Source organism: Leuciscus leuciscus (genome assembly GCF_965113295.1).
Source record: "Leuciscus leuciscus genome assembly, chromosome: 16".
NCBI classification, from domain to species: domain Eukaryota; kingdom Metazoa; phylum Chordata; class Actinopteri; order Cypriniformes; family Leuciscidae; genus Leuciscus; species Leuciscus leuciscus.
In genome coordinates, this window is record NC_138740.1 from 32,642,115 (window position 1) to 32,655,878 (window position 13,764).

Here is a 13,764-nt window from a genome sequence, read left to right on the forward strand (position 1 = left end):
GAGGTGTTCACATTTTTGTATGCTCAAAAGCCAGTCCTTAAGATGGTGTGTGAATGTATGGTGTGAGGTGGAATTTCTAATGTCCACTGGCAATTGGTTCCATAGTTTAGACGAGGCTCTCACAGAAAAGCATAATTGGCCAAAGGAACTGGACCTAAGAGGGACTACACAGTCCCCTCTTAAGGCAGACCTTGTGGTTCTGCTGCTAGATGACTTCTGCTGTATAAAAGTGCAGAGTGGTGGGAGAGCCTTCCCATTAATGATCTTAAAGATTAGGCATGCATCACTGTGTTTTAAAATATTTTCCCAACTGAGTAGGTTAAGAATGCTACAGTGGTGGTAAAGTTTGGGTTTTTTGTCCAGTACTTTAAGTGCTTGTTTGTGAAGTGATAAAATAGGCCTTAGTGTTGTGCTACATACCTGGGTCCAGCTTGTCATACAATATGTTAGGTGAGGAATTATCATACACTGTAAAAATAAAAGGTGCCTGGAGGAACCTTTTGGGGTTCTTCACTTTGCCACACCGGCGGAACCGTCTGTAGATCCTCTAGGCACCCTTTAAAAAGGGGCGGTTCTCTGAGGAACCACACAGGTTTCCTGAGGAACTCTTATATAAGGCACTGTGTGGGTGCCTCCAGGAACCAAATTTCAATTTTATTTTATTTGTATTAAATTAATTTCATGTTGTTACTATGGTTACCACCATTAACTTCTATTATAATAAACAAACTGAACCAAATACAAAATAAGAATTGTTTATTACATATTTTAGATCCATTTTAATACATACACTTCCATGCACTTGAAAAAAAAAGCTAGTAATAGATTAATATCAATGAATACACACACACACAAAAAATAGTATAATACATAAGTAACATGAATAATCAACCATGTGTATATAATAGGCTACACAAGAAAAGACATCTCAACAAAATGCATGGAAAACACATGTTCCATGTAATAAATCAATGTAAAAAATTACAATTTTGACTAATTAAAAATGTCCATCTTCACTTAATTTTAAAACATGTGTTTCAGTCCGCTTGTTAAGTCTGACGTCACTGTTTCCAAGTCCAAAAGCTCTATCAGATGACAAAAACAAACAAACAGTGCTAATATACACTCATTGTGCTGTAATATTCCTGAAAATTAGGATCCTAACCTTTATCTCTATTCCGAAATCTCAGATGGTTTAGTTATTCAGCTATTTTGAATCATAAAATGTTGAAGTCTGGGATGCCGTGAGACTGGAGACTGAAATGTACACTATGCCTTTTGAAAAGCTTAAATGTGTGACTTGAATCAACAGTTCCCATAAATGGTTGTTGAGTATTCTCAATATCTAGAAACAAGGTAGAGGAAGTAGAAGTAGAGGCTTCGACCCGGAAACAGTATTCCTTATGTCACAACGAGCAGAAAACATTTTCCATTTTAACAGAGTTAAGGTGCAGTAAAATGATCTGTTGTTCTGTGAATGTTCACTGGTGAATTCAGTCATTTCAATAAGAATCCACACGATCAGCAATTTTGTCTTTTTGCTGCGTAATTTCACGAAATTCACAAATGTGATGCACCTTTACTCGCTGCAACATAAAATGCAATCAATTATAAAATCTTCACAAGGGACACGTGAGGTACTTAACGAGTTAGAAAAGTGAAAAGGTGCATCAGCTTCATTTTCTGTTTGCTTTTCCTCTTTTCTGGTGGATGGTCCAGGCACTTCAGGGATTTTCAGGTCTACAGGAGGATTTTTATTCTTGATCAAACTTGTATTTCAGCTTACCGAGATCCCTGCAAAGTACAAAATTTACTGTTAGTAAGGTTATTAAAGTTATTAAATAATTTCCTCAGCCTTGTGACGTTCCAAACCTGTTTGACTTTCTGTCTGTGGAACCCGAAAGCAGATCTCAGGCATAATGCAACCCGTCACCATTCAATATCACTGCTTATACTACAGGGCCGTTGAATGCTTGAATCTGATTGGTTGACGAACGTTCTAAGGTGTGCATTATTTTCAGGGAAACGCACGGCTAAAGTAGTTCCAGGCAGGTCTTGACCGCATTACCGTTCCATATCACTTCGCGTAGTCAACTGTAATAACGGAAAATAGGATACAATTCATAACAAGAAAAAGCATTTCGCCCCATGCGCTTGATCTGCAATTTTCAATGTCTAGCTTCACAATCAATAGAAACATGCAGTTTAATTTGAATAAATAAACTATAAAGTCCTATCTAATCAATAGAAAATTAAACTGAATATAGGCTAAATAAATGGATAGTCCTGCAGCACGGATTTTTATTGCAGATAATTTAACAAATAAATAATTATTGATAGGCCTACTTGTTAAAAGGGCTTTGGGTTTCATTTATTTGGCTAGTCTGTCATCTGTCAATAATAGAAAGAAAAAAAGAATGAACGAATTAATTAAAACGAATTGAATTAATTAATAAATAATAATATTGACGCACATGCTTTTCTGTCTCATTATTGCAACATCTCTCTCTAATAACTGCATTAATAACTGCATAAAGCCGGGAACACACTTTAAGGCCGGTTATGAATGTAATTTGATACTTATGACTGATCATGTCCAAACGCGTGTTCAGCGCGTTCAGTCTGTGTTCAAAGTCGGTGTTTAAAATCTGCTGCAGTCGATGAAACAGTCAGAGAATGTGTCAGCTAGTCGTGTGTCCCCAGCATTAGTCTGCTATCAGCGGCTCTAACCTCCGTTACTAACTCTGAAATGACGTTTTGGAATTAGCAACGAAGGCATGGGATTAGATGCGTAAGAAATTAGTCCTACATACAAGAGCGTTTTAATGACAAAAACTTTACAAACGTCTTGAAATACATAATCTGAACAATGTTTCGAGGTGTGGTAACTGTAGTATAAGCGGAATAATTGACTTCAGGCCGTTGAATTATTAGAAAAATAATGCACACCCGAGGTGTAACGGCCACTCCGCTTCGCGTCGTGACCGCATTACCACCTCGGGTGTGCATTATTTTTCTAATAATTCAACGGCCTGTCGTCAATTATTCCTTACATGAAACACAAGCATACATTTTTTTTGTAATTCATTCAAACTATTCTTATGTACACTTGTCTAGTTCAATTCAATGCAACAATTTATGTAAAAAATAGTTAAGCTCCAAAAATGTCCCAGAAAAGATCCTAAAAATAGTCAATGAGTTCACAACTCATGTGTTATGGGTTGTGTTGTAAGTCTTCTGAAGTCATATAATAGCTTTTTCCTTTTTTTTGTCGAAAAAGACTAAACTTTAAGTTATAATTCAGGGTTCAAATGTCTTATATTCAAATGCATATGATTAAGGTATAGCCTATAAAAAATGCATAGCATTATTGGCTCCAAACCTGTGATATTATTTTTCTGAGTAACATGAATGAGATTTGAGAGCATGAGGGAAGATTTTCAGAGAATAACTTATTAAAAAAGTACACAGTCAAACAATACAATTTCACACAGAGAAAGTTCATAGTAATAAAGTACTTGCATGTGGTGTATAGGTAACTTACTGTAATTCAATGTTGCCTCTGAAATGTTCAGATTATTTTAGAAATGTACTGGTTGTTCTGGGGAAACAAAAGAACAAAGCTGATTATTCACAACATAATATTTATTGACCAGTAAATGGCTTTAAAATGGTATTTAAGAGAATGAGGGCACCTGTAGTAAGTAAAGTTAGGCTAAACAAAAACAGACCAAACTATATTAACCTGCTTTTGTTATTCATAACAAACGCCAATGACGACAGCAGGAATCAGCTACATTAGTTAGGCTATCTCAGCAATTTGAAGACACAGTTTTACAGAATATGTTGAATTGAATGACTAAATCAATCTAAGACAATAAGTCAATAATTTCCATTTGTTCATTAACTTACGTTAGATCAACGCATCGCGGCTAAAACCTTCATACCAGATACTGTGCAATAAACGAGTGGTAAACACGGTAAAAAAGTAGTAATGTATAATCAATTTAGTTTATATATATGTGTGTTTGAATATATAGTGAGTAGACTCTGTATTTATATTTATTTGGCGAGTTTACAAACCTTGTAACGGAGAGCCGATCAAACGGCGGAAGCTTTGATGAGAGGAAGGAGCCGTTACCCGATGACGTCGATCAGCTGAGCTATGTTGCGCGCGAGCAGCGCGAGCATCACTGAAGCGACGACAGCAGAGGAATAGCAGCAGTTTCGTGACAGAATAATACCTTTCTCCTCCTAGTTCTTCTTCTTCAAATAATAATTTATGAAGAAGTAGGTAAAAATTATTATTTTATTACTATTATTTATTCAATAATAATTAATGAATTCTTCTTATTAATATTATTATAATTTAGTGTTGTTGTTTAAGGTTTAAATTAATCAACAAAATAGGCCTATAGATACTAAATAAATGTAAGCTACCCAGGTGAAAAAGACGCAGGCTACTGTTAAATGTATTAAAAATGCATTAAAGTATATTTGTATTGTAGGCCTACTAAAAACACACTCAAGTACATTTTTAATAGTACGTCTTTTTTCACCTGGGTATGTAGGCTATACTGAATCAAACTTAAGTAGCCTATAATAATAATAATAGGATAATAATATTCTCATTCTGGCCTCACAGAACCATTGGGTTCCTCCAGATGCTGGCTTTAACATAAGAGATCTTCCAGGAACCACTTAAATGTTAAAAGATCTTCCAATAACCCTTTTATCGCATTCAAGTTCCTCTATTTTCCCCCAAAGCACTTCGAGGTCTCATGGTAATGAAAAGGTGACTCCAGAACCTCTGAACTAAATACAAAGTGCTTAAAGGATCCCATAAGTTCCAGCAAGAACCTCAAAGAATGTCAATGCTCCTCCAGTAACCCTACTATAGGAGAAAGAGCTTTGAGGCACTTAAATTACATTTTGAAGTTCCTTGAGTATCCGACAGGATATTTGAGGCTCCTTTAGTTTTTACAGTGTAGTATTCATGTATAGCTTTGCTACAGGTGTTGTCAAACAGTTCCTTATATACCTAAAGTTCGCTAGGTTATATTTGGTTATTTGCACTACCTTTCTCACTTGATGTTTAAATGATAATGCCTAAATATTTAAACTGTGTAACTGTTTGAATGACCTCCACAGACATTGGGTTCACAATGAGATACAGTGTTGCTTTTGCTAAAAAAACATACAGACTGTCTTCTTAACATTGAGATACAGCTGTGAGCCAGTAAGCCATGTACGTACATGTACCATTGTATCGCTGAAGTAATGCGATTTCATCTAAATTTTTGAGATGATTAATCAACATTTGTAGTGTTGACTCTGTGCATCCTTTGAAACACAAGTAATGCTGGAGAGTACAACTATTTGAAATGTTTATTGTTGCATAATCTGTTTCACCTGCTATCATTTTTTTAATATATATATATATATAATAAAAAAACAGTAGGCAGCATTAAGTGTGCTGTCCTGTACAAAGTAACATTTCCTTCTGAAACAACCAGTTTAGACTATAGCATTACTTCTGTTTCAAAGGATGCTCAGAGAAGGGAAATTAGAAGATTATGAAATCTATAGTGTGTGATGATAAAAAAAAATGTGAAAGAATAATTTTAAAAAAGGAGAGCAGTTAATTTCACTTAAAAAGACTGGAGGATCAAAGGAAAGGTGAAAATGAGACCAAGTAGGTGCAATGCCACTAACAGAAACGAAGAGAACGGTGAAGACAAGGCGAAAAGTGATGCTGTTTTATAAGCTTTATAAGTCAGTTATACATGTACTTGCATGAACTAGCCGAGATGGATAGGTGTTTTTATTTATTTATAAATGGCTCATAGTTTTGGACTTCGTGTCTCTTGCTCGAGTTTAAGAAACAGACAGCCAGATCGCCGCATGCTAAGAATTTGGCAGTTCTGCAGTGCATTATGGGACAGGCCTGACAGAGAGCTCTCTGCAGAGAGACAGAGAGCAGAGAGCTCAAGGAAATCAGCAGTTCCCCCGGAACAGTGCGGACAGAAGTCAAAGGTCGTGATGGAATAAATAGACATTGCTGGATGGAGACGGAGTGAGGAAGGAGGGAGGAGACTGAGTAAACCAATGAGCCAGAATCGGTTTCAAACCTTACAGTATTACTGAAACTAATTTTCATTTCTTTACACTGATTCGTGTAGTTCGTGAAAATTAGTTGTGTTTTATAAAAGACTTTATTCATGGTTATATGAGTCGAGTCCTCGAGTGTGTCTTCAGACGTTATTTTGAGAGTTATGACTTACAAGTGAAGCTTCCGCACCACCTCTTTAGGAGATATCACCCGAATACTGACTGGTTCTCATTTGGACTTTATCTCCCATATAGTCCCATAGTCCTCATTCCTGGGACTGATTACACACACACCTGCAGTTCATTAGACACACACTACTTGAGCACACCACTTACCACTTCAATCTTCTACTGTTTGTGAATTTGACTATCAATAAACTGCATATAGATTCTCCCTCTGATGACGCTTCATTACAATTTCAGTAAATCACGTGAAAGCTGGACTCTCTTTCCACCACAGAAAAACAGTGAGAGTTTATAAGCATCAAAACATTAGCATACATCAATATACAAATAGGTGAAAACGCAACTAAGTGATACACTCAAGGCTGGTTTTGTGTGCACATATTTTAACATAATGTGAAGGACATGAATAAAAATGTATTATTATTTAAATTAGAGCAGAATTAGCAAACACATTGTAAGCAATGGTATGAGTGAGTAAATCTAGTATTTTATTTATTTTAATGTTTTTATTTAGTTAGCTGTTTTAATTACTTAGTTGTTTGTTTAGTTAGTTAATTGTTTTAGTTAGTTGTTTTTCATTTAGTTATTTTCTTAGTCAGTTAGTTGTTTTCATTTATTTTAATTCGTTTATTTAGTTAGTTAGTTGTAATTTAGTTAGTTGTTTAGTTAGTCAGTCAGTTGTTTTAAGTTAGACCATTGTTTTAGTCAATTGTCTATTTAGTTTTAGTTATTCATTAAGTTGTTTAGTTTGTTCTTTAATTTTTTGTTTAGTCAGTTAGTTGTTTATTTAGCTAGTTAATCAATTACTTGTTGTTTTATTTAGTTAGTTAGTTGTTTGTTTAGTCAGTTGTTTTATATTTAGTTAGTCATTTAGTTGTTTTATTTAGTTAGTTGTTTTAGTTAGTCAGTTGCTTTTTTTTTAGTTAGTTGTTTTATTTAATGAGTCATTTAGGTGTTTTAGTTAGTCAGCTATTTTAGTTAGTAATTTTTTCAGTCAGTTGTTTTAGTTAGTCAGTTATTTTAGTTAGTCAGTTTAGTTAGTTGTTTTTTATCTAGTTAGTCAGTTAGTTCTTTTTTTATTTAATTTAGTTAGTCCATTAGTTGTTTTAGTTAGTTGTTTATTTAGTTAGTTATTCCATTATTTGTTTTAGTTAGTCCGTTAGTTGTTTTAGTCAGTTAGTTGTTTTAGTTAGCCAGTTTAGTTAGTTGTTTTTTATTTAGTTAATTGTTTTTATTTAGTTAGTTAGTTGTTTTTTATTTAGTCAGTTAGTTACTTGTTTTTTATTTATTTATTTAGTCAGTTGGTTGTTTTAGTTAGTTGTTTATTTCGTAAGTTATTCCATTATTTGTTTTAGTAGTTGTTTATTTATTTAATTAGCTATTCATTTTAGTTGTTTTACTTGGTCAATTAGTTGTTTATTATTTATTTAGTTCGTTGTTTATTTAGTTATTCCATTAGTTGTTGTTTATTTGGTCGGTTATTTATTTAATTAGTTAATCTGTTTATTTTAGTTGTTTAGTTAGTTAGATAGCTAGTTAGTCAGTTAGCTAGCTAGTTATTTATATTGTTTGTTTGGTTGGCTTAACCAGAATAATTACCTTCATTGGGGAAATGTAGAACTGTGGACAATGCTCGATATCCAGGATCTCATGTGAAATCAGACTGAAGTGGGGATCGTCTGATGTCAAGTTTAGAGAGGGTGGACAGGAGGATCTGGTGATGCACTGTGTCACAGGCAACTGGCAGGTTATTAAGATGAGGATGGATGATTTGGAGTTGTTGTCAGATGGTGCATGCTCAGGAATCTTAATGAACCATCTGTGTCCGACAGCTTCAGCTGATGTGTGTTCTGACGCGTCTCTTGCCATTGGCAATGATGAATGCTTTTGATTGAACATCCCAGAACTGCATCAGCACGGACACACATGCTTTCACCTCTGGTTTGTGTCAAGGGAAATACTGTAAGTGTTGTAAGTGTTACTGATTGCCCTTTGAAACTCATTGGCTATTGCAATACCCCCAGGGCACAACACACACACACACACACACACACACACACACACACACACACACACACACACACACACACACACACACACACACACACACACACACATTCACACTGTGCAAGGTTCACCTAACTGAGGGAGTCAATTCACATTCAAACAACATCACAAAAGACTTTGCATATGAAAATAAGGAGTAAATGTTTGCTTCCTCTGTAGATTAATAAGCTCATTTGCAGGAAATGGAAATTTGATTATATTCTAATCAGTTAATGTTGTCAGCTTGTCTTTTTGACTAATAGAGTTGCTCTGACAAGGATGTGGCCTACAGCCTCTCTCTCGCACGCACACACATCTGTAGAGAGAAATGTAGACATTAGGTGTGTGTGAGTTCATTCTCTTCCTCAGGTCTCCCATGAACAGATGGAGTTCATTGATTATTCATAGCTGCCGATGGTTGTGTCTGTCACATTAAGGGAGAGAAAGAGACTTGCGTGCGTGTGTATGTGTGTGTGTGTGTGTGTGTTTAGATGCAGAGCAATCCCTTGGTGAAGTGATGAGATTTTAGATGAAATACACTATCAATATGAGAAGGACAGATGGGGAATATACAGGCACATAGTAAGAAGATTGAAAGATAAAATGTTATTCAATGAGATCAAATTTGTAACAATTAAACAGACTACCAGTATGAAAGGTTCAAATTAATTTCCAAACACTAATTAAACGCATATCAATTAAAAAGTAAAAAGTTGTTTTCTACTAGAATATATTTGAAAATGTAATTTATTCCTGTGATGCAAAGCTGAATTTTCTCCAGTCTTCAGTGTCACATGATCCTTCAGAAATCATTATAATATGCTGATTTGCTGCTCAAGAAACATTTCATATTATTACCAGTGTTGAAAACAGTTGTGCTGCTTAATATTTTGCATTAAAAAATTTTTTTTTTTTAAAGAAATCTTTGTAACATAATGCCATTTTTGATCAATTTAATGTATTCTTGCTTAAAGCCTTACTGCCCACAAACTTTTGAACAGTAGTGTGCATTATGTATTTATTTAAAACAGGACACAAAAGTCTATTTACACATTTTTAAAATTTTACTTGACACGTCGTCTTAGAAATTCTGCACCAATGGTGCGATATGTATCTCAGTGATTAAAGATGTCTGTCACTAATGAATACCCCTGTCTTAAATGTGAATGTATATGCAAAGGTTAATGTCCAGTGCTGACAGGTGTGTGTGTGTATATGTTCAGTGTCGTCTCAGGACGTGGCTTTTATCCAGATGTGGTATAAACATCAGCTCATTTCAGCATCTCTCATCTGCTCTCTGATTGGAGCCAGAAATCCCGCTCAACGGGTGCATGAGGAGACTCAATCTGGAGACCGGTGAATAATGAGGAGAGCAGGTGTTACTCAGGCAACAGTCTGGCAAAAGTCATAATGCTGAGATCAATCTGCCTGACATCACACTCGGAAATCTGGCAACCTGTGTGTGTGCGGGGTGAGGTATGGCCGAATCTCATTTTAAATAATTCTACTTACATGAGAAGTACAGTGTGGACAGTTTCCAAAGTATGATACAAAGCACAAACAAAGTGGAGTTTAATTGTTTATCCAATCAGATTGCTCATTTTAGAGGTTTTTTTATTATTATTATTTCTTTAAATGGTTTGAGTCTTTTGTTTTTGAGCTCATTCATTTTAATGAATACTCATATTTTGTAATATAGGGTATCAAAAGAGAAAATAATCAGATAAGTAAAGTATTAATTTGCTGAAGAAAATCACTCAAAAAACATTTTACATTAACATTTTCAAAACATTCTTACAACATATTTTTGTTAGCTGGCACTGTGAAACAAATCAGAAGTTGAGAAAACTTAAAAGTTTAAGGCAACCAGGACAACTTGAAGGTCAATTAGTTGTACAAACTTAAAAAATCAAGTTGTGTGTCTACATTTTTACCCAAGTACACCAAACGATTTTTAATTGAGTTGACAATAAATATAAAGTTTTCCTAGCATAGAAATTTAAGTTTACAAAACCTAAAGATTTAAGGCAACCATTTTCAGAACTTTTTAGAGTTTATTCAACCTTAGGTTAATTGATTTTATCAACTTGGTGTGTTCAAAAAGTTCAAAAAACATAGAAGGGTCAATCCAATATGAGTCAATGCATTATTTATTAAATGCTATTCGTAATGTTACGAATAATGCTATTAATGCTATAGAATGGGATTCAGTGCATGTCAGGGCTCTTCTTATTCATTTCAGGAGCCAGATCTAAAAAACTGAGGGGGTGTCAGGGTGATTTTTAGATTGAAAGTATGACATTCTGCTAAAGTTCATGCATGAGAAACTATAGCTGAACTAAGGTCAGAAAGACCTTAAACACAGTGTGGATATATGTGCCACAATCGGCTAATTGACGCCAGCTGAGTTTAGCACACCGAGCGCTCTCATGTATCAGCGCTGTATAAAAATGATTGACGGGGCGGATTTGGCCCGCGGGCCACAAGTGAAACATCCGTGGACTAACAGGCTGGAAGGCAGAGAAAATAGTGAGAGAAAGAGTGATTGATGAAGAGCTGGGAGATGACAGATGTGAAGAGAAGAGAAGAGCTGAGGTGGAGAGCAGAATATTTGCCCTGTTTAGGATGTAGATTGATTCAGCTCAAATGACGGCACATTGTTTCGCTCAGAGAGAGTCTGTTATTTCGCTCTGTGTTTTGTTCAGTCTCTCTCTCTCTCTCTCTCTCTCTCTCTCCGTTTCTCCCAGACCGAGCAGCTCAGAATAGAAACAATCATTTATTCATCGATTGAAACATCAAATGAGAGAGAAAGGGAAGGGGGAGAGGATGACAGGACGGACAGCTTGCAGGGGAAAGAGAGAGGGAGAGAGGGGAAGGATGAGGAAAAAAGGGGAAGGGAGGAATTAGCAGTTTGAACATTTATTGTTACACTTAAAAAACTACATTAGAGAGAGAATAAAAAAAAAAGCTATCTGAATGGAGAAGGGAAGAGAAAAAGAAAGGAAGAGAGATACAGAAAGAAGCACTTGACTTTTCCCGGCTGTTTCCAGAGAGATAGAGGGATGATAGTTTCTCATTCCGAATGTCTAATGCTTTTTGCCCCAAATCCCATCATATTTTCATCAGGACACGAGTGGTCACTGCCTCAGGTCTCTTATATTCATGTGGTGGTATTTGCATTACTGCCTATTTCAATTCTATTAGGTCAAACTGTTTCTCGGGATTTAAAAACAAAGGCTTTGCCATTCATTTGACTTCAGAGATGTGAAGTATTTCCTATATTTTAATTTTGTAATATGTATGTGTGTAAGAATACACACACACACACACACACACACACACACACACACACACACACACACACACACACACACACACACACACACACACACACACACACACACAAACACACACACACGCACACACATAGGCCTATGTATATGTGTGTGTGTGTATATATATATATATATATTCTTACACACATACATATTACAAAATTAAAATATAGGAAATATATTAAATAAAATATTTAATTAGATACAACTTATATTAAAAGAGAACGAGCATATATTTAATATATTTATATTTAAAGGAATATATATCTATATCTATCTATCTATCTATCTATCTATCTATCTATCTATCTATCTATCTATCTATCTATCTATCTATCTATCTATCTATCTATCTATCTATCTATCTATCTATCTATCTATCTATCTATCTATCTATCTATCTATCCAGACAGACAGACAGACAGACAGACAGACAGACAGACAGACAGACAGACAGACAGATAGATAGATAGATAGATAGATAGATAGATAGATAGATAGATAGATAGATAAACAAATAGAAAATGTATTAAATAGAAAAATAACACTGTTATGTATCAATAGGTATTTTCTGTTGCAATCTGAGATTTATACAGGGGCATAAAATTAGATTTAGGATGGAATAGCGATTTTGTTGTTGAAAAACAAGTTTAAATCAATGCTAATTCAATGTCCCTTCCAAAATCATTAGTGTTTCTACAGTGTTAATATCTTACTATTCCACTCCACAAAAACATCAATAATATTATACTTCGTACAGTAATAATAACAAAACTATGTTCACTCCTGCCTTTTTACCCTTTAAAAACTAGCTTAGCCGGTTTAGCATTTTGTAATTTGCTTCCTGTCCTGGTGGATGGCAGTAATGTGATTTGTGTTGGCTTCCACTTACATTTTGGTTTGGAAAGTGTCTGCAAAGTATTTAATTTTAATATAATTGGGTCCCTCAACAGGAAGAACAAAAACTAGCAATGCTCAGCAATGTTTTAGTTGAGCTAGCCATCGCTACATTATGCCCCATGAAGGCTCAAGTGTGTTGTAAAAACGTTGTTGTAGTGAAAAGGACGTTCTAATGTTAAGTTAATACAACAAATATCAGATTTTTGCAAGTGTAATATGTAATTTTACAAGGTTGCAGAAATGTTATGATGTTGTTAGCATGTCCTTTTGCAATGGTTTATGAACCACATCCAACCTGGTACTTTTAACTACGTGTCTTTCAAAGCGAAATGTTAAAATAAAAGTATGGCATTAATGATAGAAAATGAGTGACTGAGATTAAAAATGAGGCTTCAGTGTTATATGGTAATATGGTAATAGTTATGGTAATATGCCATTGTCAATTATGTAAAGGATATATGAATTAAAGCTATATGATTTCTGTAAATAGTATGAACAACTTTCATATTATCAGAATTCTAGTTTAGATGTGGTTGCTAGGATGTTTTTTTTAAATGTTTTACTGTGATTGCAACCAAAATGCAACATTATGAAAACGTTCAGTGCCTGATGGCTTCGACTGTGGGTTTCTACTGTATGATAACAATAATAGTCATTAATATTTGTCAGACGGGCTTAAAATAGGAATGTTATGTGACTGAATAACATAGTATATGCCTGTCCTCTGCATGTTTAATGGCAACTCTTATCAACCAACATTATATTGCTGATGAAGCTGGCTAATCAAGGTGGTTTTAGCTAGCTAAATAGCTAGTTTTTAGTTGCTAGTTTCTTTCAACAGGGATGAAACATTGACCCCATGATGAAACAAACTCAAAGATCAATACAAAATGATGACATCAGGATATAAATCCCCTTTTATTGATAAGAATCATCGTATTGTGGGTACAACACACATCCAGCTAAGCGCATAAAGAATAAAAACTGGAATTAGGTTTAGCTAATTAGCTTTATAAGACCGTATGAGCCTTGTTAAAATGATTACATTACATATTAGACTGCTCAATGACGTCGTAGTTTCATATTCATATTTGAGATGTCCTCTAAAGTGACTTAGAGACATTTAACATTCTGATATCGATCTTTTTTGAGTTTTCGTGACAGAAATGTATAACACCATCAAACT

At 34.8% G+C, this 13,764-nt stretch overlaps 1 long non-coding RNA gene across 2 annotated transcripts; it reads right to left on the reverse strand.

Moving 5' to 3' along the window:
• Positions 1-741: 741 nt before the first annotated feature.
• On the reverse strand, positions 742-4,989 carry LOC309477773. 2 transcript variants are annotated; one of them, XR_014198698.1, is made up of 4 exons: positions 4,084-4,989; positions 3,545-3,601; positions 1,873-1,945; positions 742-1,794 (listed from the first exon to the last, which is right to left on the reverse strand). It is a non-coding gene; the product is annotated as an uncharacterized lncRNA (long non-coding RNA). The 2 variants fall into 2 exon arrangements; XR_014198699.1 differs by having other exon boundaries at positions 742-1,945.
• Between the last annotated feature and the right edge of the window lie 8,775 nt (positions 4,990-13,764).